Source organism: Rissa tridactyla, chromosome 9, assembly GCF_028500815.1.
Source record: "Rissa tridactyla isolate bRisTri1 chromosome 9, bRisTri1.patW.cur.20221130, whole genome shotgun sequence".
NCBI lineage: Eukaryota > Metazoa > Chordata > Aves > Charadriiformes > Laridae > Rissa > Rissa tridactyla.
In genome coordinates, this window is record NC_071474.1 from 37,224,567 (window position 1) to 37,246,073 (window position 21,507).

At 37.0% G+C, this 21,507-nt stretch overlaps 1 protein-coding gene across 6 annotated transcripts in view; it reads left to right on the top strand.

The window, feature by feature from the left end:
* The window catches only part of TENM1 (teneurin transmembrane protein 1), a 942,055-nt gene that overhangs the window by 421,857 nt on the left and 498,691 nt on the right, over positions 1 to 21,507 (top strand). For all 6 annotated transcript variants that reach the window (XM_054214857.1, XM_054214863.1, XM_054214865.1 and 3 more), the window contains one exon: positions 36 to 140. The gene's annotated coding sequence lies outside the window, so the exon portion shown is untranslated. The remainder of the gene's footprint in view (positions 1 to 35; positions 141 to 21,507) is intronic.

Sequence of the window (21,507 nt, forward strand, 5' to 3'; positions counted from 1 at the left end):
TATTAATGGTTTAATTTCTTTTTTTTTTTCCACAGGATTTGAGGTTCCAATTAAAACTGTGTTTGGACCATTGCTTTGCCTGCCAGTACTTAATCTTTTCCGAAAGCCTCATCACTTATCTAAAACAAAAGAAGAACGAGGTAAGGAGAGAAAGTAATGAAATGCAGAATAGCACATCTGTCAAAGGAACAGAAAGTAGCTTTAAAAAAATATTCAGGATCCAATGACATTAACAAATTATTTCTTGAGTACTAAATGCGTTCACGTTAGGCATCTTAACACTAAGGGATCTGTAACTACCATTATGTTCTTGCATACACTGAGTGTTTGGTTGTTTGTATTTAAGAGATTTACTGTTGATGTAGCCACAGGATACAAATGACTGATAGGAATAGGAGCTCTGGAATTGCTAAATGCACCTCTCTGTACTATAGAGTCCTTTGGAAGATTGTTTGACATCTTGATGCTGAACTTATGAATACAATTAGCATTTCTGAAGTTATTTAAAATGCAGTTTTGGGTCAGTCTGGATTTATGTTTCCCAAATATGCATAATGCAGTATTGGGTACTGTATTAACAGGCTTACCTATTTCAGCACTTAGAGCTATGCTATCCTTTGTTGTTGATAATAGATCTTTCTAAAATACCTGGAATTGACTTTTGCTATGTCACTTAGTATTGCAATAATATACAACAAGGCAGGCATAACTAGAGGTGACAGAGAGGAGTAGTACAGTGATTTAGCCTTGATGGGGTAAGAGTGTAAGAGAGACATGGTTTGAAAAATATGAGCCTTTTTTGAGTCTGAAAAGTATAGCCTGCAGTGGCTACCTCTGTAGTCACTGCTGGCATTCACCAAGAAAGAATATTGGAATCTCAGTTCTTATTTTTCCCTTTCACTCATTTTTTCTGCATTCTCAGATTTCTGCAAAGAGTCAGGTTCAAACTAATATTAGCTGGTGCAGACCAGGCTCAGTGGCTCCTGAATATCCTTTCACCTCAACCCCCTTATATGAAAACCAGCAGGCTAGAAAGCTTGTTGGTTTCTCACCTTTTCATCATACTATATCACGCATTTGGTTTGGGACTGTTAAGCATGCATCTTATCTAGAGTCTCTCTCAAGAATACTATTTATAATTTTGCTTTACTAGCTATATATAAGCGTATCATTAAGTATCTGGGAAAAAATGTATGTGGTATCGTCAGACCATGGATAGCCATAAGCCATGCAGAAAATAGCTGATGGTAATTGCAGCACTAAGTAAAACTGAGTACAGTAGATGTGTTTTTAAAGCACGTGTATTGCAGAGGGAGAGTTCTACCTCCAGATCCACAGTTGATAATATATACAACAGACTGTTACAGGCATTCCTAAAATATTTTCTACAATTGCTCTCAGAAACTACTCTTACATATGTAGATTGTTGGATATGCTATGTAAATCCTTGAGGCTTGTCAAATAACTTCGTGGTTTCTGAATCCCGTTTTACTGTAACTGTGTTTTACAACACAGTTGTCCTCTATATTGCCCATCTAGGGCATAATTTCTGCTAAAAGCTGTGGACATTTGCAGGAAACTATTTTGATTGACATTTGATCTTACAGAATTTGACTGAATAATCCATTTGTTGAGAAGCTACAGTACAGATCTCATTGTATGGGTCTCTGAGACTGGAAAAGATGATGAAACAAAAAACATGTATAATTTAATAAAAATTGCTTCCTGGCATTGCTTATGGAATCAAGATGAAGTGCTTATGTAGAATTAGTTACCAAACAGGGTCCATCTTCCAAAAAATGTAATTAAACTTTAAATTAACTAGCCTTAAGGGGATCTGAAAAAAGTACACTTGATTTGTCTGTAGCTCTTCAACTTTCCTTCGGTGCCTTATAATTGCATTTCAAAACTGTTCTTTCAATAGATAGACATCTCAAATTTAATTCCTTAAAGATGCTCTGATATTTACTTGTTTAAAAAATTAATTTTTCTGCCTTCAAAACCTTCCTGTTTCTTTAAAAGCCAGTTAGTGAGGTACGGTAGCAACTTAAAACAGATAATACTAGAAATTTTTAGGTTTTTATAAGCGTAATTTCCTTATCATGATGACTGTGGATGACATTTAAAAAAAAAAAAAATCTTACACTGCATTGGTGCCTAAAATGAATAATGTGCTAGCTATGTATGCGGCTAAATTGGGACCCTTATTGATACTGAAAATGGTCAAAATTTTGTTGTGGTTTCTAATGAAAACAAAGTTTATATGATTACAATAATGTATATGTATGAGTGGGATGTCTGTGTGTCTGTATCCCCCAGCAATTTTTAACCTGTTGACTAACATCAACATTTTTTTTAGCCCAATGACTGACAGTAACAGGAGAATAGAGTTTTGAAAGAAAATTATGTTCCCAACATTCTAGTGAAAATACATGGCTTTGCAGAGAAAAAAGGATTTTTAAAGTGCCCTAAGGGAAGGCCACTTCCGTCAGCTTCTCTAAAGGATTCTGCAACAGAAAGAGACCTAATCAATGTGCCAGGTTTGGACAGGTGGGAGAATCCACAAAGAAAATTTGTGAATGCAGGGAATTGGCTCAGGGTTCTGCTGAAGAAATCGGACTGCCTTCCTCTTTGTGTGCTCTGAATGTCTCCCTCATCCTCATGGTACATATATCCTGTTTCTTTGTAAGATGCTGATCTTTGATATTAAAACCAGGGGCTCAGTCTTGCAGCAGTAAGAACATTTACTTTCAGGTTATAGCTTTTGTGTTTAAAACCAAAAAAAACCCATTATTGTACATGTGGTTGGCAGGCATTGTGCTTTATGGCTTATTGTATTTGCAGTTTCAACTGTAAACACAGAAAAACATCCGTTTTGCTTATGGGACAGCTTATTGTTCCTATTGAACAGTAAAAAAACCTTATGCTATGGATGAAAGAATTTGATTTATCTGTGTTATTAAGTATACTAGGTACATGATTAGGCATCACTCTCATAAACCATGTCTTATGTTGCTATTTTTATAAATTCTTGCTATCTCGTACAATCAGGGAAGGGTTCTGCAGTGAAGTTCTTAAGCAGGTGCAATATATGTCAACACATGGCTCCTAGCCATTGCCAAGTCTTGACAATATTACAGGCCTTCAAGATGAAATGTGGTTTCCTGGACAATTTGTATAATGTATCTTTAAGGTATTCATATTTGCAAGATGCATTTAGATTTACAAGCTATAAAAGATAAAGTATGCTTTGCAGTTTCTATTTTAGATACAGTACCATTTAAAATGCTTGAGGCTTCTCCTCCATACGGTGGATGGTTTGCTCTGAGGATCTTAAACATTCATTTCTACTGGTTCTCATATCAGAGATTCTCCATTAATATTGCCAGAGTGAAATAGAGAGAGACTGGCTGCTGGGAATCTCCAGGCAATCAATGAAAAATACTTTGCAACAATACTGTCCTTTTCGCTTTCGTTAAAGGTTGTGAAAGCAATTTACAAACATTAATAACGCATTACAGTAAGCTCCTGAAGCTAGATCTCTGAGAGCATGCAGTCCTAGAAACTTTTAAACTGAGATAAAAATGGGTAAGTTATGCTATGACAGTGGAAACTAGCCATTCCTTTTCTGGGCTCTATTTTTTGTGGACCCTCTTGGAAATCCATAAAGTTCAGTTTCAAAAAATGTTCATAGGTTCCAGCTTCCTAGCTGGAGTCAACTCTTTGAGGCTAAGCTTTGATTCTTCAATCAGAAGATTGGTCCGTCTCTGGTCCGTCTGAGCTTTTTATTTACTTGATCTAAATTTTGAAAGAATCTGAAGAACCAAAAGGAAACAAAGAAACTAACTGGAGAGGAAACATAGGTTCGTTGAAACTCCTGAGAATAAAATCATCTTTCTAATAGCAGTATTCACCTTGCCTAGGTATAGAAGCTTTCTTAGTTAGAATGATTGTGTTCAACATTCAATCCATTTTACTCTGTTGAAAGGCTAGACCCAACAACTGTGAATTATGGATAAGGAGGAACAACAGGCAGCTATTCAAATGTCAAATAGCGAAGCCGTAGACGTGTTTGACAGGCTTTTTCTTTTTTTTTTTCTTTCCTCTTCCCTCCCCTCTAATTCTGTAAAGTGTTTGTTTAAATTTTACAGTGTGTTCTGTATATTAATGTAAAACTCTTTTATTCTATATTTACTGCTCCTGGCCAAGATGGCTCAATATAGGGTAGGAACTACCGAATTATCTGTTGTCAGAAAGTACCTGGCAAATTATTCTGCTTGTGTCTCCTTACGCATCTCACTGGAACCTCATTCCAACTTTCACAGGCTAAAAATGCATTAGAAATATATATCATAGTGATTCCAAGATAAGTTTACAGAGTCAGTGTAAGTTACAGAGACAACAAATTAGATAACAGTACAGTTTATCCCTTATTCTTTTGTGCAACAAAGAATTCCTTTTGGTATCAATGGAAATCCGTGATGCAAAGGTGACACGTTTCACATTGTCCAGTACCACAAATCACATGCACATGTACCCTACCATTTGGATCATGATCTCATATACTTTCCCTGTTTTCTATTTATAATACCAAAATACTGTTTTTAAAGATAAATTAAAGCATTTCATAGAGATAACATGAGCTATCAAGCAGTGAAATGTCATTACTCCTTTAATTATGTACATAAAATAAAAAAAATGCAATGCAATTTCTCAGTAATTCACCATGGAGACAGTTTCTTGCAATATTCCAGAGTTCTGTCCTTTAAGATAAACATATTCTTATGCAATTCAAATTATTTTACAATCTTTAAAGTCTCATTTTACAAATCACTGATGTACTAACTTAGCTTAATCATCTATCTGAGCGTAGTCTAGCAAAAGCACATGTTTCTTACTTCTTCAGTCATATTCTATAAACCCGTGAATCAGTAACAGGCAAGATAAAATGAATAATTCAAAATATCAATGCTGACCAGAGATACTTACAGTATGAATATATTTTTGTGTTTGTGCCTATAGGCCATAATTTTACAAATAAAACATATTTTGGAGTAAATAAAGCTGATCACCATATACTCTATCTATAAATATAGTGGCATGTGCTTTTACTAGCGTTAGAAAGATTGTGCGTGTACATTCTGTGCTGTATTTTGCTAACATCAAAAAGGCAATAAATGATTAAGTATGTATCTTCTGCCTGACACAATTCACTTATACTTCCACAAAAGTGATCGTATCCTGTTCTTTTTATCTTTTGGTTGTGAATGCTTTCCAGCAGAAGGGAGACCTGTGGCACCAAACAGCAGATCCCCAAACGCTGCCGGGGTTGAATGTTTTGCTGCCTTGCTTAGAAGGAAATCAGTGCTGAAATGTCCTTTTTAGGCTGCCAGTGATCAGCAAGGCTAAAAATATCAAGACACTAGATGAACTCAAATCATTTTACGCACAAGGGCTCAAAGGTGCCTCTTATCCTGGTGAAATCCTACCATAGGCTTGCAGCAAAGTCGCAGTTGCAAGATCTTTTGCTCAAACTGCCAAGCCTGTTTGTGCATGTGTCTGAGCCTCGCTGCTTTCTGGAGTTGGGGCAACGAGACAGAGGAGCACAGCATTCGCTCTGTTCCTCAAGAGAGTGTGGTCCCTGAAAGACTGCTCTCCAAGTTTAACTTCACTTAAGACTACACATAACAATAGCTTTTAGTGATAATTTGATTTTGTTAACAGCTAAGAAAAAAATAAGATCAGAGTTAATATTCTGAGTATTTTCTTCTTCTTGGTTGCAGCAACCTCTACTGCATCTCTTCTACCCTCTATTCCTCGAAAAATTATTTGGAGATTTTCTTGGATACTAATTGTTACGTAGCTTTCAGGTGACTTAGTATACTAAAGTTCTGCCTCCAGAGATTTAGATAAAACTCTGTGTAAGTAGACTGATCTCATCCTAATCCCTGGTAGCCGTTCTTCCAATTCTTAAAACTACAATTTCAGTCATGTCAAAATAATTTATTTTTTTTTTAACCCAAGTAGCTCAGTACTTGAAAGAAAAGAAAAGGTGCTGCAGGTCAGGACTTACGTAGGTGGGAAAGTAAGAAGAGTGGTAATTTACACTGTCTTGGTTGTACCATCCTTTGTGGTGAACGTTAAATTCAGATGAAATATAAAAATGTAAAAAGGTGTAAAGTATGGAAAAAATCTTTACGAAAACAAACCAAAACAGCATGTGTAAGCTCTTAATTTAATTACTGCAGATTTATTTTGATTTGTATCTGAAACACACGAGGCAGAAGAGAGAGAAAATGCATTTGCTGGAATAAAAATAGATCATTCCAATGCACAGTATTTTCCATTAAGCTCTCTGTAGGCTTACGCACCTAGAGAGCTTGTCCCTGTATTTTCTATTCCTTAATTTAAGGAGATTTTACATTTTATTTTCAACTTAAAACCATATAACAACGGTAATATTGGATGTATCAAAACTGTTTTAGCAGGGTGGCTTATTCATTACAGTGTCAAGAAGTTTAGGGACAGCAGCTTTGGGAAATCTATATTTGTCAGATTACTCTCTCTGACTTCCTCAGAAATGGGCTCAGAGAAGTCGAATCCCCAGCGTCAGGAAGATTCTTTTTTTCAACTGCATAGATACAGACCCGCTACAGTCACCTAGCTCTTAGTTTCGATCAGTGGGATGTATAAAATTTGCAGTATCTGCACAAAATTTATTCAGTGGATCTCTGCATATTTGCAGGCTGGCTCTATAAGCAGCAGTGGAGAATTTCAAACCTGCCTCAGTGCCTTTTACCAGAGTTCAGGCAGCAGCACCCGGCCATCAGCATGCTGGACACTTCTCCGTACCTTCGCTCAGTGCGGTGCCATCCCCAGCTTAGCCTTAGGCAGGGCATGTCTGCAATCATTGCTTGCTCGAGCACTTTGAGATTCTCTTCCAGAAACGTGATGGCAGAACTGCTGGGAGCCATCAACTGTTAGAGAGCAGAAGTGAACTTCTAGAAGAAAGGTTACTTGCCAGTAAAAGTTGTTTGAGTACTTGACATACACCTTTGCATCTCGTCTGCCTTTTCACCTCTCAGTCTCTTTGAAATACCGCTACACGTTCGCTGCCCAGGAGTGAGGGACAGGAATAACCCAAAGCGTTGGTGCAGAAGGGCATGTGTGTATGTCCTGTTAGAAAGTGTGGTGCAAAGAACCACTTTGTAGCAAAGACCAGGTTCTGGATAAGCCACTCTCCTTTTATGGTACCTGCAGTGCATCAGGTGTATAGCAAGTCTGACAACGGTGCATTGAAGTAGGAGCGTTCGAATTCATATATAAACAGCTGTACCAAATAATACTGCGTGGACATTTTAAAAGCCTTTTGGAAATGGAAATACAGACAGAGATCAGGGGAAACGATTGAATTATAATTCAATGATCCTATATTTATAAATTATCTAGGATCTATAACACTTTAAAATAGGATTTATTTGCTTTAATAATTCATGGAAAGTTCACAGTAGGTAATTTATTAATAATACAGTGTCATCAATATGGATTTTGCCCAATTCCTATTTCTATTCTGTTGAGCCTACTGGTCTGTTTTATTGCAGCAGCAAGAAGCTCAGTTTCAAACAACAGAGAAAGGAAGCCTATTACCTTCTTTTCAAAATAAAATGTAGAGGTGTCTGTGGAATATAAAGCTTCAGTTTGAGGTCAGGAATAACTACAAATGTAGAATTAAGCATACGTTCCCATTTAGATGGACACTAAAGGTCACTGTGCAGAAAAATATTTAAAGTATGCATGCACTTAGATTTGAGTCACACCACTAAAATCAACAGAATGGCTTTTATACTTATTGGTATAATTATCCTATTAAGACACTTACTTAAGTGTTCTGCTGATTCAGAGCCAGAATATTCAAGCACTCTGCAAAGCCTACCACATCAGAAATGTACTGTTTGCAGTCTGTTTACTAAATTCTTTAATATTCCATCATTAACTTCAGCTGTTTCCTGTATATATTAATATATAAATGAGCATTGTCCCTGTAAGAAGTGTGTAGGTATTGGTTTGCAAATTGTGCTTTTATAACAGTAACAGCTAGTAGGGTGGGCCTAATTATTTGTTAATCTGTATTCAGATATTTTTCTTGTTTTTACCAAATAGGCTTCTCAAGCTGCAATACTCTGACATCTGAAACAATTTGTTGTAGAGCAACAAATCTTGATGTTTTCAGGAAAAAAAGCCAATATCTGGTTAGTGTTGTTGCTAAAGAGGCTAGGATTGTAGTTCTTAAGAAAGCAGGTCTGTTCATTCCCCTGAGAAGATTAGAAACAAATATGCACCAAATAAGTCATTCTGGCTATAATGATTTCATTTAAGCGCTCTAACAAGTAAAAAATTGATAAAAAATAGAAGCAATGGAATGGGTTGATTAAGTCCATATCCAGAACCGGCACACTGTAGCAGCACAGGTGATTTTTCATTATAGTTTGCTGCTGGTGATGCCAAACTTACTGGTAGCTCTCACAGTTTCTACTGTGTGTGCGTGTGTCTACAGTCTGTCTGTTCCGTAACTTTTTGGAGAAAGTATTTGGGAAAGTTCTGTTGTGAATAAATTTTAAAGTGGATGCAGTGCACTGAATGCACAAAATAGTGCCTCAACACAAATGAGAGATGGCCCAAGAACTAGATCTCAGCACTGTTTGCTTTGGTTTATGTTGGTGCCATAGTGGGTAAGTGCAGGGGGACTGGCACAAGAACGTATAGATGAGGCTTGTGTTCTGATGTTTAGCACTACCGGTTTGAAAATGTCAGCAACTCATGGGCTTCCTGTTGTATCTCTAAAGCCACTCTCTCTTCAGACACTCCATTAAAGGACCAAACCAATGGAGCCCGTGGGTACCACTGCTGGTGGTGGCTGCAGTTCCTGGCTCTCCTTGGGGTTAGGTGAGAGAAGGAGGCGCATTTATGCCTTGATTTCACAGAGGAGTGGTGGCTTACGTTTTTGTGCTGTCTCAGTCTTATGTGGGTAGTTGAACAACCCGGCTATAGAGTGTCTGTCAGTCATGATCAACTATTTTATGGTAAAATAGCAATATTATTTTGTAATCAGATCTTGTGACTTCTAAAATGTATTTTTAAAAGCTGATCTATGTACTTCATAAAGCAATATTTTCTCCAAAGCTATCATTTCTGATTCAGATCTTGCCTCAAAAATAGTTTTGAAGTAAGAAGCAGAAGCAGAGAGAAAAAAAAAATCTAACGGTTGGGTTTTTTTCAGACTTTTTCTTTTTTTTTGACTGAAAATCTTTCTCAAGTTCTGTTTGCTAGTATTTGCTATAAAAAATAAGCAAGTTGGTTTACGGTAGGATCCCTAACATTCTTTTGCTAATGGCTATATAAAGTTTTACCCGTTGTGTGGGATTTCCTGGTTTAGGCAGATCTCACACTTTACGTGGTACAACGCTTCTACCAGTATCATGGGATTACCAATACAGCTGAGATATGTCAGTGTTTTATGATTGTTCATTAAACCAGCACAGTTTCTTTTTTAGAAAAATCAAGATGTTTCTCTAAATGTACGCGGAAAGCTTTTTAAGGAATCATAGTAAAGAATTCATTTAGACACTGATTTGTTTTCTTCACTACTGAACGTTGCCTGCGTGCAAATGTCTGGCAGTAGACTAAAACATGTGTTGTATCCGTATCTTGAAGCTTTGCTGCTGTTAATGATGAGAAGGTCTTCCTGCCCTGTGTGTTAACTGGATCAACGTTATTCAAAGGTTGCTGTGTGTGTATGTATATACTTCAGAGTTTAGGAGTATGCAAACGCACAGTATTTAATTTATAGAAATGATATGCTAACTTAACGCACAGAAGCAGTGCTTTCTGGTAAATCATCCTGCATCCTCCTTAGTTTCACATTAATTAAGTACAAACCATGAAAACAGCAGTATAGTTAATAGGGAAGAGATTTCTAGAAAAATATAACCACATAAAACCTATTCTGGTACATCTGCACACTGTGAATTGGAGGAGATGAGGGAGAAATTTATTTTAAAATCTTTCTAGCAAAGCTCTTGCGGATCTTTAGGCATTTGTCTTTATTCTTTCCCTTACCAATTCTCAGCCAATGGACAAGGACATACAGTATTGCTACTTTCTTTGTGATTCATTCCTCATAAAACAATCTGTTCTTTTAGTGGCACTTGTTATTAATCAAGGTTTTTTCCCTCCATTAGAGTCGTTGTTGGCTCAATCACTTCAGTGTATATAATCACTAACTTTTTCCATTACACTAGTGAGTAGGTGCTCTTACATGTCTGTCAAAGAGATGCTGGTACATTTAGTGTGATGCTTTGCAATTTCAGTGAGAACACTAATGGTTGAAGTGTGATTGCTTTTTTTTTTTTACCCTCTCTCTCTCTCAAAAAAAAAAAATCTTGCATGTTCCTCTAAGGGAGAAAAGAGAGAAAAAGAATGGAAAGTTCCAAACCCAATTTATTTTTGTATCATTAAGATGTTCAAAAGTACAAAGGAGTACTCTTGCAGAATCAATCATTTCATAATGTATCTGCAAAGACACTACACTTGCGTATCTTAAAGAGAATGCTGAAAAGGCTAACGTATCAATTTTGTACAATAGTATCTGCAGAGTACAGCATAAAAATTCTCACTCTTACAAATAAAACAGAGTAAAGAGAGGGAGGGGTGTGTGTAGATAAAACCTTTATTAACATGGTATTTTTTCTGTGGAAAAAATGCTACAGTTTCTGCCTGGAACAAACAGAAAGACAGGCAGGAGACACAATACAGTCATCATTTACGCATCGATGATATATTTTAATGCAAGAAGGTAATTGTTTAGATAATAGGGAAAAATTTCTGAGAAATACTCCAAAAATGAATCAGTCTTTTCATGCAAGTGATGCTTGTTCTCTAACACTCGGAGACCATTCTGACATGCTACTTTAAAACCAAGACAAAATAAATACAGAAAAAAAACATTGAAAATAAAGTAAATATGTGGCCACACAGGTCTGTTTTCAAAATTGGGCTTCTCATCATGTTTTCTCTGATTTTTTCAATTACCTTTTTCTTTATTTCCACTGCTGGCTGTGCTTTTCCTTTCCAGACTTCACATATTAGTGCTGTTTTTTCCTATCCATTTGTACCCAAGCCTTATAGTTTTCTTTCTATAATAAAGTTAAATTCTGTCTTTTCTTTATTCTTCTCCTGTCCTTCACCTTCCTTGGTAATTGTTTTGTAGAAATCTGATGAGAAATCTTCCATTCCCACAACTCCAAACATTATTAGTTTTTCTCTTGAAGTGATTCTGCACCGAATTACTGCATCCGATCCCAGCGGTCAGAGCATCTTCCGAAGTCCTGATATAATTTGTCTTTATCTCCTAGCTCATTTAATCTACCCTGCTTACCCTTTGCATATTTTCCCCAATTAGGTTTTCACCTTTTAGCTTTGCCCCTTTTCCCGTTACTATTTTCTGCTCCTACTCTTTGGAGCATTCCTCAGAGTGATCTCTAATCCTCCTTACACATTCACGCACTCCATTATTGAATCTCTCTCCCAACTTGCTGGATAATAAGCTATTTGTGAAAGAGATCAACTGTATGGTTTTCAACCTCATGTACGTTTACCGTAGTACTTAAAATATATGTTGTGGGCCTCCTTGGTCACTGAATTTCGTATCCTATCTTAAAACTAGAATTTAAAAATATTTCAAAATTATTATTACAAACAAAATAGTATAAATAAAATGATCTCGTAATTCTCAAATCATTCAGATGCTTTTATTTATCCTGGATGTGCATGTGTGTCTTGCAAACATAAGAAATATGTTCTGGTATCTTCTAATATGTATCTCCTAATACAGAGATTTAGGGTGTGATCCAGCCCTTAGACCCAGTGTAATTAAGAATGAGAATTTGTCCCCTTGCACTCGACATGTGTTAGCAACACTCTATTGTGCAGCATTTTGGTGAAATCACATTAACAATAATATCTTTGCTTAGTTTTCTGTGGGAGTGACAGCTAATTTCCAAATGAACAGCAAGTTCCAAGGCCACCAACCTGCTTGCTGAGGCTGGCAGGCACCACGTGCCCTGCCGCCGCTGCGCCGTTCCTCCCTCTTTGCTTGCATGTTGGGATCGAGGTGTGAAGAGAGCAGCTGGGGCTGTCGTATGAAGAAAGACACATTACACTGCTGCCGAGGGCTTCTGCCCCCCCCCCCCCCCCCCCCCAACATCAAACAGTCATTGCTTTGTCCACACACAAATAATTTTAAGCTATTGCTTAGAAGGTAACAACTAGTGCTGTTAGTAATATTTTGAATGTGATGCTTTAGTGCTATGATAATTCTTGATACCGTCATGATATCATTTCTTAATACTCGGAGGCTGCTCTGTGGGGGCATACTGGCTCATTGGATCCCATATCTACTTTTTAATATTCCTTTTAGAAAAGGAAGAAACCAAATGAAGTATTTGAGTATATATTTGATTTTGGTGCAGCATGGATCATTATGCTGTGTAACTACCATTTAGAAAATGGCTATTATATAGCACCTGATGGGGTTTTGCATTGGAAGGCTTATGAAAGCACTTTGTCCCTCCAAAGGCATGCTTGCGAGCTGTGGAGCAGCTCACCTCTGATCTGAGCTTGGAAAACTTGAGTGAAACCTGTACCATCCATTAAGGGAGATCGGACATCTGCCCCAAGTAGACAGCTTGTTAGCAGGTGATTAGTGTTGGTTAGCAGGGGATGACAGCCCTCATTAGGTTCTGAGGCAACTTGAGGAACAAAACTTTGCAGATGAGTTACAAAGCTGGACTAATTAGAAGGGCGCTAACATGGGTTAGGATGATACTACACTGTCTGAGTATGGATGGTGACAAATGCTGCAGTAGCTCCTGACTCACATGGTTTTTAATGAAGACATTCTTAATGACGAATGAAGTTTTCCCCCTGTAGGGATTTCCTTGGTTTGGGGAGGAGAAGAGAGATGGATGTCAGCAGACACAACCAACCCTCTCCCGTTTGTCCTGTTCGTTATCTATGCTACATATTTAGCTGGGTGACACAAAACCCCTACCCATCAAACTGCTACTTATTCCAAATAGTTATCTTTAAATATATTTTTTAAATGTGTTTAAAGCTTTTAATAACATTGTGAGAAAAATAGAACCTATTTTGAGGTACGTGATATTCTGCATTCCATAATTTATCTCTTTGTAGCTTCTAAATAAGTTAATTAAGTTACTGAGTAATCACACCACATCCCTCGCAGCTCTGTTGGCTTCCTGCATATCTGAAACAGGCGGTGATATATTGCATGCTATCTCTTACAGAAGAGGTGTGGAATATTTTAATAGCCATTGTGCAATTATAGTTTGAGTTACACAACTAATGGGATTTATTGGTTTTCTTGTATTTGTTTTGTTTTCATTTATGTCTAGTTTGACTTATATAAATCTGAACAATGTAGTGGTTTAATTGCCAACAGAATCCAGGCTGAAAGCCACCTTTTAAGGAGTACTAGTTAAATGCCAAAGTAACATAATGTATGAATCTGATAGGAGGAGAGGAGGGTGCAGGAAGGAGCGTATGGGCTGTGGCTGTAAATTGCTGTTTTCTTTATCTCCCTGTTGGAACGTCATCCTTTAACTGTGCAAATCTGAGGAAAGCTGTCTTTTCTAGGTTACTGCATTTTTATTGTTACTTTTTCCCACTCAATGTTATTCTAACAGTTGGCAAAAGAACCTGTCAATAACATGCCTTAAATAAAACTAAGCATAGGTGGATTGGGTCGGATAGGATTTTTCAGAAAGCAGCTTTAGCCCACAACTGTAGGTACTATGATCAATTAGATGATTTAAGGTACAGACCCTCTTCTCAATTTTCTTCTGCCCTGCAGTGGTGGTTCATTGAAGATGAAGATGTCCTAGTTCTTCCTCCATGATGAGGCCTTTCTAGAATTGCAGAGCAGAATTTTTATTGTGTAGTGTCCTATTTTAGTAGTCAGCTGAAATGACTGTTAAACTACAGTATCATACCTGAAGATCACTCCTGTGCCATTTCAGAAATATTTCTCAAAGGTGCTTCCCCCAGAAAGAACAAATTAGCTCAGTGGAAAGCTGTTGGGAAAATTAAACCCTAGGGGGAAGTCAAGTGTAGGCTGAAAGAAAAGGACATATTCTGTTTAAAATAACCCAATCTTTTGCAAAGGAATGTATTGTTGCACAGTTGTGCACAGGAATGCATTGTTGCACGCTTAATCCAAATATACTAGTCTTGATAAACTTCATTGTTTTGTGTGGTATGATGAATGTCTGTTTGTCTGCTTATTTTAGAAAATCAACTCTAGACAAGATTTTTGATACTATGTGAAAATGTGATCACAGTTTGAGGAAAAAAAACACATGACATAACACACATGGTATTGTTATTGAATGATATACAGTTATAATATATGTAGACAGTGGTATACATACAGTAGTTGCTCTAAAGTGTTTACAAATAATGTCCGTTACAAATACTATGAATCTACTGGTGAAATTGTCCTGTGTTGTACCTTAGTGTGCATGTGCAGCTGTTCCACCTAGACTCACGTGTCTGTTGCTTTAAGAATACACTGTATTAGGTCATGGAAGTTTTTAGCTAGTTTTCATTGTCCTTTTCTTGTAGTACAGTAGCCTTAGTCTTTTCTTCTTGGGCCCAGTTTTAATTCCTGGAACACTACCAAATTTGCAGTAACAAATAGACTGAGATTATTCTGTATTGTCATAAACGCAACGCTTTACCCACGTTCCTGTTACTTAAAAATGTGTTTTCTTTCTATCTTTCTTGTAAAATGTGTGTGCCTTTTTCTATGGCTGGCATGCCACAGAAGTTCAGCAGAATAAGCAGTGGCAAACCGATGTTTGAATTTGACACGCTCAAGAGGTCTAAATGAGACAGACATGGCAGAGGTGCATCCTTCTTCATCCATGTGCAAACAGCCACTTCGCTTTTGCCTAGGGTTGTTCTCGGCTTCTGCTGAGGAAGAAATACAAGCACGCTGAATGTGTGATTTGCACCCTTCCCAAATTCATTGCCCTTCTTAAAATACTGAGCTGAATTTAGTGCTCAGTTTAAAAATGCTATTTCAGTAATTGTTTAAAGGCCAACTGGTGAGGCACTAAACAAAAGCTATCATGTTTGTAAAGCAAAAAGCATTTTCTGCAACAGTTTCTTGCTATTTTGTGATGTGGTGGGGGATGGGAAGGCTTTGAAACCTACTCTATGAATCATTCCCAGCATTTTGTGTTACTGAAACGTGAATATTATTTTTAAATGTGTAACTATGCTATTAGAGCCCTCTGTGATTTAGAGAGAGCCTTCAGAATACTAAAAAGTCATTATTTACTTTCTTCCAGTCTATTAGTGCAGAACAATCCTCACACAGGTTCTGCAGTGGCAGGGTTGATTGGTTCTCAGCGGACTTGTCTTGTTAATAGGAGAAAAGAGGCTCTTGCTGGTATTTCTGCTCCCGTCTGGAACATGACTTCTCTAGACAGCTAATTGTATCGCATTTCAGCTGCCTCCGTCGTGTGACAGAGTAGGTATCCTCAGACCTTTACGTTAAATGCCTGCTCCTCACATGTGCCAGAGCTTCCAGAGTTTACCAAACACCAAAGCCGAACAATAGTTACTAAGAGGTGTCATCTTCCTTTAGCTCAGTGAAACCCCAATGTTGTGAAGGTGGGAATACCTCTAACCGTGGTGAGGTTAGGCAGCTTTGTTGAATCTAGTCATTTTTCCCTTCTGGACGCCTTGCACATGCTCCTGGAGCTAGCAAATACTTACATGATGGGGCTCAGATCACTTTGTCTCCTAAAAATGGAGCCCTTAATGCACTCTTTGTCTCATCATTAATGAAACTTCAGAGATGCCCTTACAGAGGGCTGGTATAGGGTAATTATGTTCTCCAACATAGCTGCAATAAACGTGAACCGTTTGAAAGCTTTCCTGCAGTAGCTTTAGCAATGAGTGAAAAAGAAGTGCTGCAGAGGTGGTGTTTACATGCGGTTCCTTGCAATACTGCTGCCAGTGGCTATTTATTGAACTTTAAATACATACGTAGCTGCTATCTGTCGGTAGTATTATCTGAAATGGCAAGACAGAACAAGTCAAGCACTATAAGATAATATACGCTCTCATTAAGCTTTAAACCATTTTTCTAAAATAATTTAAACTATATTTTCACCAGTGTTTATTAAACTGAGATCCATTAAAAAAAACAGATTTCTGTTAACTTCACTGCAAGTTTGACAACAGCAACAACAAAAGCCCCATTCAATGTCTGTTTAAATTACTACGGTTGTGAAGTGGCAGTATCTATTACCTTCTTTTGGGGATGGCTTATAAATATTAACTAACGTGCAGATCATGTCTGAAATTATACAGTGAGAAGAGGTTTGAGAGAGAACTGTTCTTTTTTTCAAGTACTTCAGTGACTTGGAGACTATTTCATGGGTGCGGGTTCATTTTACATCAGCTCGTCTGTGCCTCTGCATCTCACAGAGCAGTCCTGCTCCCTCCCTGTAGATATAGCCCAAGTGTCATTCTGCCAGTGTCAGTTTTGCTGACAAATGCAGTTTAGGCAAGTCTAAGGATCCATCTTTATCCTTTCCTTCACATTTACTTCATAGATGATTCATGGATCATTCGAAAGAATGTGGGTAATACAGATTTCTGGAGGACAACTGGAAAAGTGCATGCAACTGGGAAAACAGCACAGCCAGTTTCCATTTTAATACTGAGTGTTCGAAACCCTGCTTGAATAAAGTGATGCGTACACCCTGCCCCATTATAGGGAGATCCCTACCAGGTATGAGATGCACACTTGGGATCTCTCCTGGCATTTTTTCACGTGCCAGTGTCCCATTCTGGTAAACTATACCTGCAGGGGAAAGGAAGGTTGTTGAAGGCAAGTGGAATTTGAAAGCTGTGCGATAGTACTGACACTACGGTCCACATTGCGCAAAGGCTGAAATCCTGCAGTGAGTCTTACCTAACCATACGCATTAATGTGTGCTTCTTAAATCTGACAGCCAAGCAAATGGCCAGCTTTTGTAACATATTATCTCAATGTGTTCACAACTTTTAATGAATGGAATAAAACATAACAATATAATTTGGGGTTTAACTATGGACGACACACACCACGTGAGTTTAAGTTTTGATCTGGATGATAAACGGGGCATTTTTCAATCCAATTTTTCATGGTTTGAGTGAGAGTTATGTGGTTAAAAATTATTTCAACAAACAGTGTAAAATTGGTGGTGGCCATTTATAATATGAACCACTAACAATTGAATAATATCTAGTTTATTTTCTCCAGGGTATAGTATCTAGTTTATGAATGCACTTGTACTTCATAAATCATTCTCAAGAGCAAAAGGGAGAAAAATGAAAAATCTATTTTCCTTCAACCCCTTGGGTCTTTATTTAATTTTTAATGAAATAGAGAGGATACTTCATCAATGGCAACAATAGAGCATTTTCAACACACATCTTTGCAAAATCAAACAGAACAAAATCTTAAACCACCACCACTAAAAATCCCCAACCCATTGCCCAAAACAAATAAAGCAAAGGAGCTGTTGTGAGACATGAAACAGATTTTAAATCAGATGGATTTTTGAAGCATTTAAAGAGTTGACAGCTACTTAATTTAGCTGTGATTTGTCCTTATATAACATACAGCAGAATACAGTCAATATTAAGTGTTTACATGATTTTTAGGTAGCATAATACTTCTTTCAGAGCATCAGTCTATCAATACTGCGTATTTGCTTTCTCGGTTCTGGCTCACATGATAACAGGAGCCCTGGGATCAGAACAGCTCTGTCCTGAACGTGATATTTGTCCTTTTTATGTTAGCCATTGATTATAAAGCTGTGTATATGTCATAGGAGAGTGTCACTCAAAATTCAAATAACTGAATTTTGCTAAGTGAACTAACGTAACATGTTAATATTGTGTGAGGTCAGGAAAAGATTTTTCTCCTGTTCATTTAAGAGTGAGTTTTCACAGTTTGATGCGCAATAGTGCCACGAGATAATCTAATTTAGCCTCCTGTTTAGCACAGGCCATTGTATTTTACACAAATACCCTTGTATTTTATTTTGCTAACACTGATATTACTGAGAACATCATCCATCTGATTCTGATTTGAAGATACCGAGAGGAGAAAAAAAAGGTGGCGGCGTTGGGAGAGGGGTGGTGGTATCCTTTGGTGGTTTATTCCAAAGATAAATTATCCTTAAAATATGTGCCTTATTTCCAGGTCACATTTGTCCCTCCTGAGTTTCTTGCTACGTTATACTTTGCTGCCAGATTTACACTCCTTTCAATTGTATTGTTTTTTCTTAGATGGAGACTTAGATGCTCTGGTCAACTCCCAGTCCCTTTGTTCATAAATTGTCATGGTTTGGCATTTTCCTAATGTTATCAAATGATTTGTTTGTTTTGTTAAATGTGAATGCCAGGAGCAGATTCAGCTGTTTGGTATCTGTCTTGCCCTGTTTCATGTAGTAGAATAAGGAAATGTGTTGTAGCTTTTTTTGGCAGAAAGTAGGAATTCTTGCTGTTCAATTTTTAGCAGGAAAACTACCTTTGTCATGTTGTCATCACATTATTTTTTTGCCTTCAGTGACCTTGGTCTATTGCCAAGAATATATGACAACTCTTACTTTCACTAGAAAATCTCTCAGTCCATATACGGCTTCTATAAAGTAGAAGAAGGAAAAGCTCTCATTCTCAGACTAATGGAATATATTTCTAAGAAATATTTATATTATAGCTATTATTAACTTGATTTTCAGTGCATCATTCAGAGTGCAATCATCTAGTAGGTTTCTAGTAACTCTCGGAAAGCAGGTGAGGAATCTAGATCATCTCAGTGCATTAGACTCAATCACCTTTATATATTATTGCATTTTAAAGGTCCATTGAAAGAATAAAAATTGGAGCTTGATTTACATTAATGATCAACATGTAATTCAGTCAAGACTAATGCTTATCTTTAGCTCTATGCTATCATCCTTAAACATTTCAGCAGGTAGTTTGCGTGCTGCCTGCACTGTAAATACCTGAAAGAACCGTTTTGGAGCAAAAGTGAAATTGCTGCTGTTTCATTGTCCAGGGCACAAATTTAATATTTACTGCTACTTTACCATTGATGGCACTAGTACTACCATTTGCTTTTTCCTTTCAGTTGTTTTTGCTAGAACACATTGCTGATAATTTACTTCCCTCTCCTAATGTACTTTCCGTAACTTGTTGCAGTGTGGGGGATTATCATGCCACTCATGCCAATTGTATGTAGAAGTTGCATATTCAATTGTTTATATATTTCTTACACACGGGACAGTCTGTGAAAATAAAAACACAGAGCATCAACTCTCAAACAGTATTTGAAAACTTTATACGGTATTCAGAATTCCATCTTTGTTGCGCATCGCCAGCAAAATGACTCTCTGCATAGCAAGTCTAAACATTCTTTACACCCATTAGCAGCTGAAATTTTCCTAATAGTGGGGTTTTTTCATGCATTGTGATTAGTTGTTTTGCTGCCTTAGATGGCACTTCTGTTAAATTTTTATTGCTTCGTGTGCTCATGGCTCATTTATTGTTTTATTTTTCTTCTGTTTGCTTACTGAATAGATTTATTACCTTTGCATGAAATAATTCTGTTGAGATAACTACTTCCGCAGAGGCTTCTTCAGTTTTAAATTATTCTGCAGGTTTTGTTTTCTGTTACTCATATACAAAATGTTGCTAGCAATCTGCATGGCTTCTGAAAAAAAGGCGAAACAATAAGAATTAGAAGAAACTCAGTAGGGAAAAAAAATAAAAAACTTGCAAAATAAGTTCTCTCACTTTTAGACCTTTTTCTTTAAAGGAAACTTCCCTGAATGGCAATTTTCTTCCCAGACTAAAAATCCTAGCATTGCGTGTGATTCTTGGTATGCATTTTTCAAAAATAATTAAGCACCGCACAACTGCAGGTTAGTCTAGTAAGATTTGGTTATGAGCATGCGTCAAATCTCTGCTGTGAGGTTGCTGAGACAGGTTAACAGTGCAAAGCAAACAGCTGTTTTGCAGAATGAAACAAAAAACATCTCCCCAAATTCTAAGTAAAAATCTTATAGCGGTAGGCTAAGCAGTTCTTAAATGCTTTCGCTCTACAATCTGACTACTTATGAGACGATGCTTACATTATAAGAGTAGCTATTTAACACGAAAGAAATTTCTACAGAGCACTCTAAAATTCAGACTAGACTGCTTTTATAACTTATTGTAGTTTTAAGGTTAATTGTCACAGACTTCTGTACGGTTTATCTATAAATAGTTAAACTGCTAATAAACCTGTTGTCACCTGAAGTACATGGTAGCCTCAATATTAGCATTAGGAATAGTCTTAGCTTGGTGAAGAACAGATGAGATGTGAACATATTCCCTAGCAACAATGCAGATATTGAGTTACATGAGCAATTGGATACCAGTCTTGTCACAGATATTACATTTCTCTGTATCACTGAACATCAGCTAATTAAAAAGTGCATTTAGCCAGAGGAATTATTTTTATGAATTCACAAATATGCTTTAAGCAAATACAAAGAAAAAGTAATAAAGCTTATGAACGCTCTACCCCATCTGCTATGTACCTATACATCAGCGCTAAGATTATCCAGTATTATTGTAGTATGCCTTTTTTCAAAATACGTTCAGCTCATTAAAAACAGAGAACTAAATTCTCATCTTCCCTAGAACAATGACTATGAGAACCAAATTCAAAAGGTGATGAAATAATTGTTTTGTTTAATTTCCAAGCAGCAATACGTAATGGAACAGCACTCAAACATGCTTCAGTCATTCATGGATGGAATTAAAGGGGCTTCTTATCTTTATGTTGCTGCATAAAATAACTGCCACGTCTGTTCCTGTGGACAGTTGATTCCCCTAGATAATGATGATGGATTTCTTATCTTCTCCAAAAGGAAAAGCAGGAACGGAACAGAATGATGACTTTTCTCTCCTGTATCTGCCAATGTCTACCGTTCAGTACAATTCTACTTGAGGCCATACTTAAAATGTGTATGTATGAACCCTAAAAAGTGGATGCAGAATGACTTGCTGACTGCAGATCATGTAGACAGAGCTGTGTAAATCACTCCATTTTATTTGATTCTGTTTCAGTGCTTAGTCTTCCAATTTTCAGAAAAGCAGCTAGATGAAATTAGTGTTTTTCCTTCATGTATGTCTACTAAATACGAGACTGCTTAACAGTTTACTTTCAAATAAAAGTAATGATGTTTAAATTGAAAATACAAAAAAAAAAAAAATCTGTTCTAATAAGTTTGTATCTGCTTTTTTTTAAAGTAGCAATTCACTAGTGAAACTAACTGAGAAGCTATATACTCAAGGGTTCCTTTTGGCTTTTTT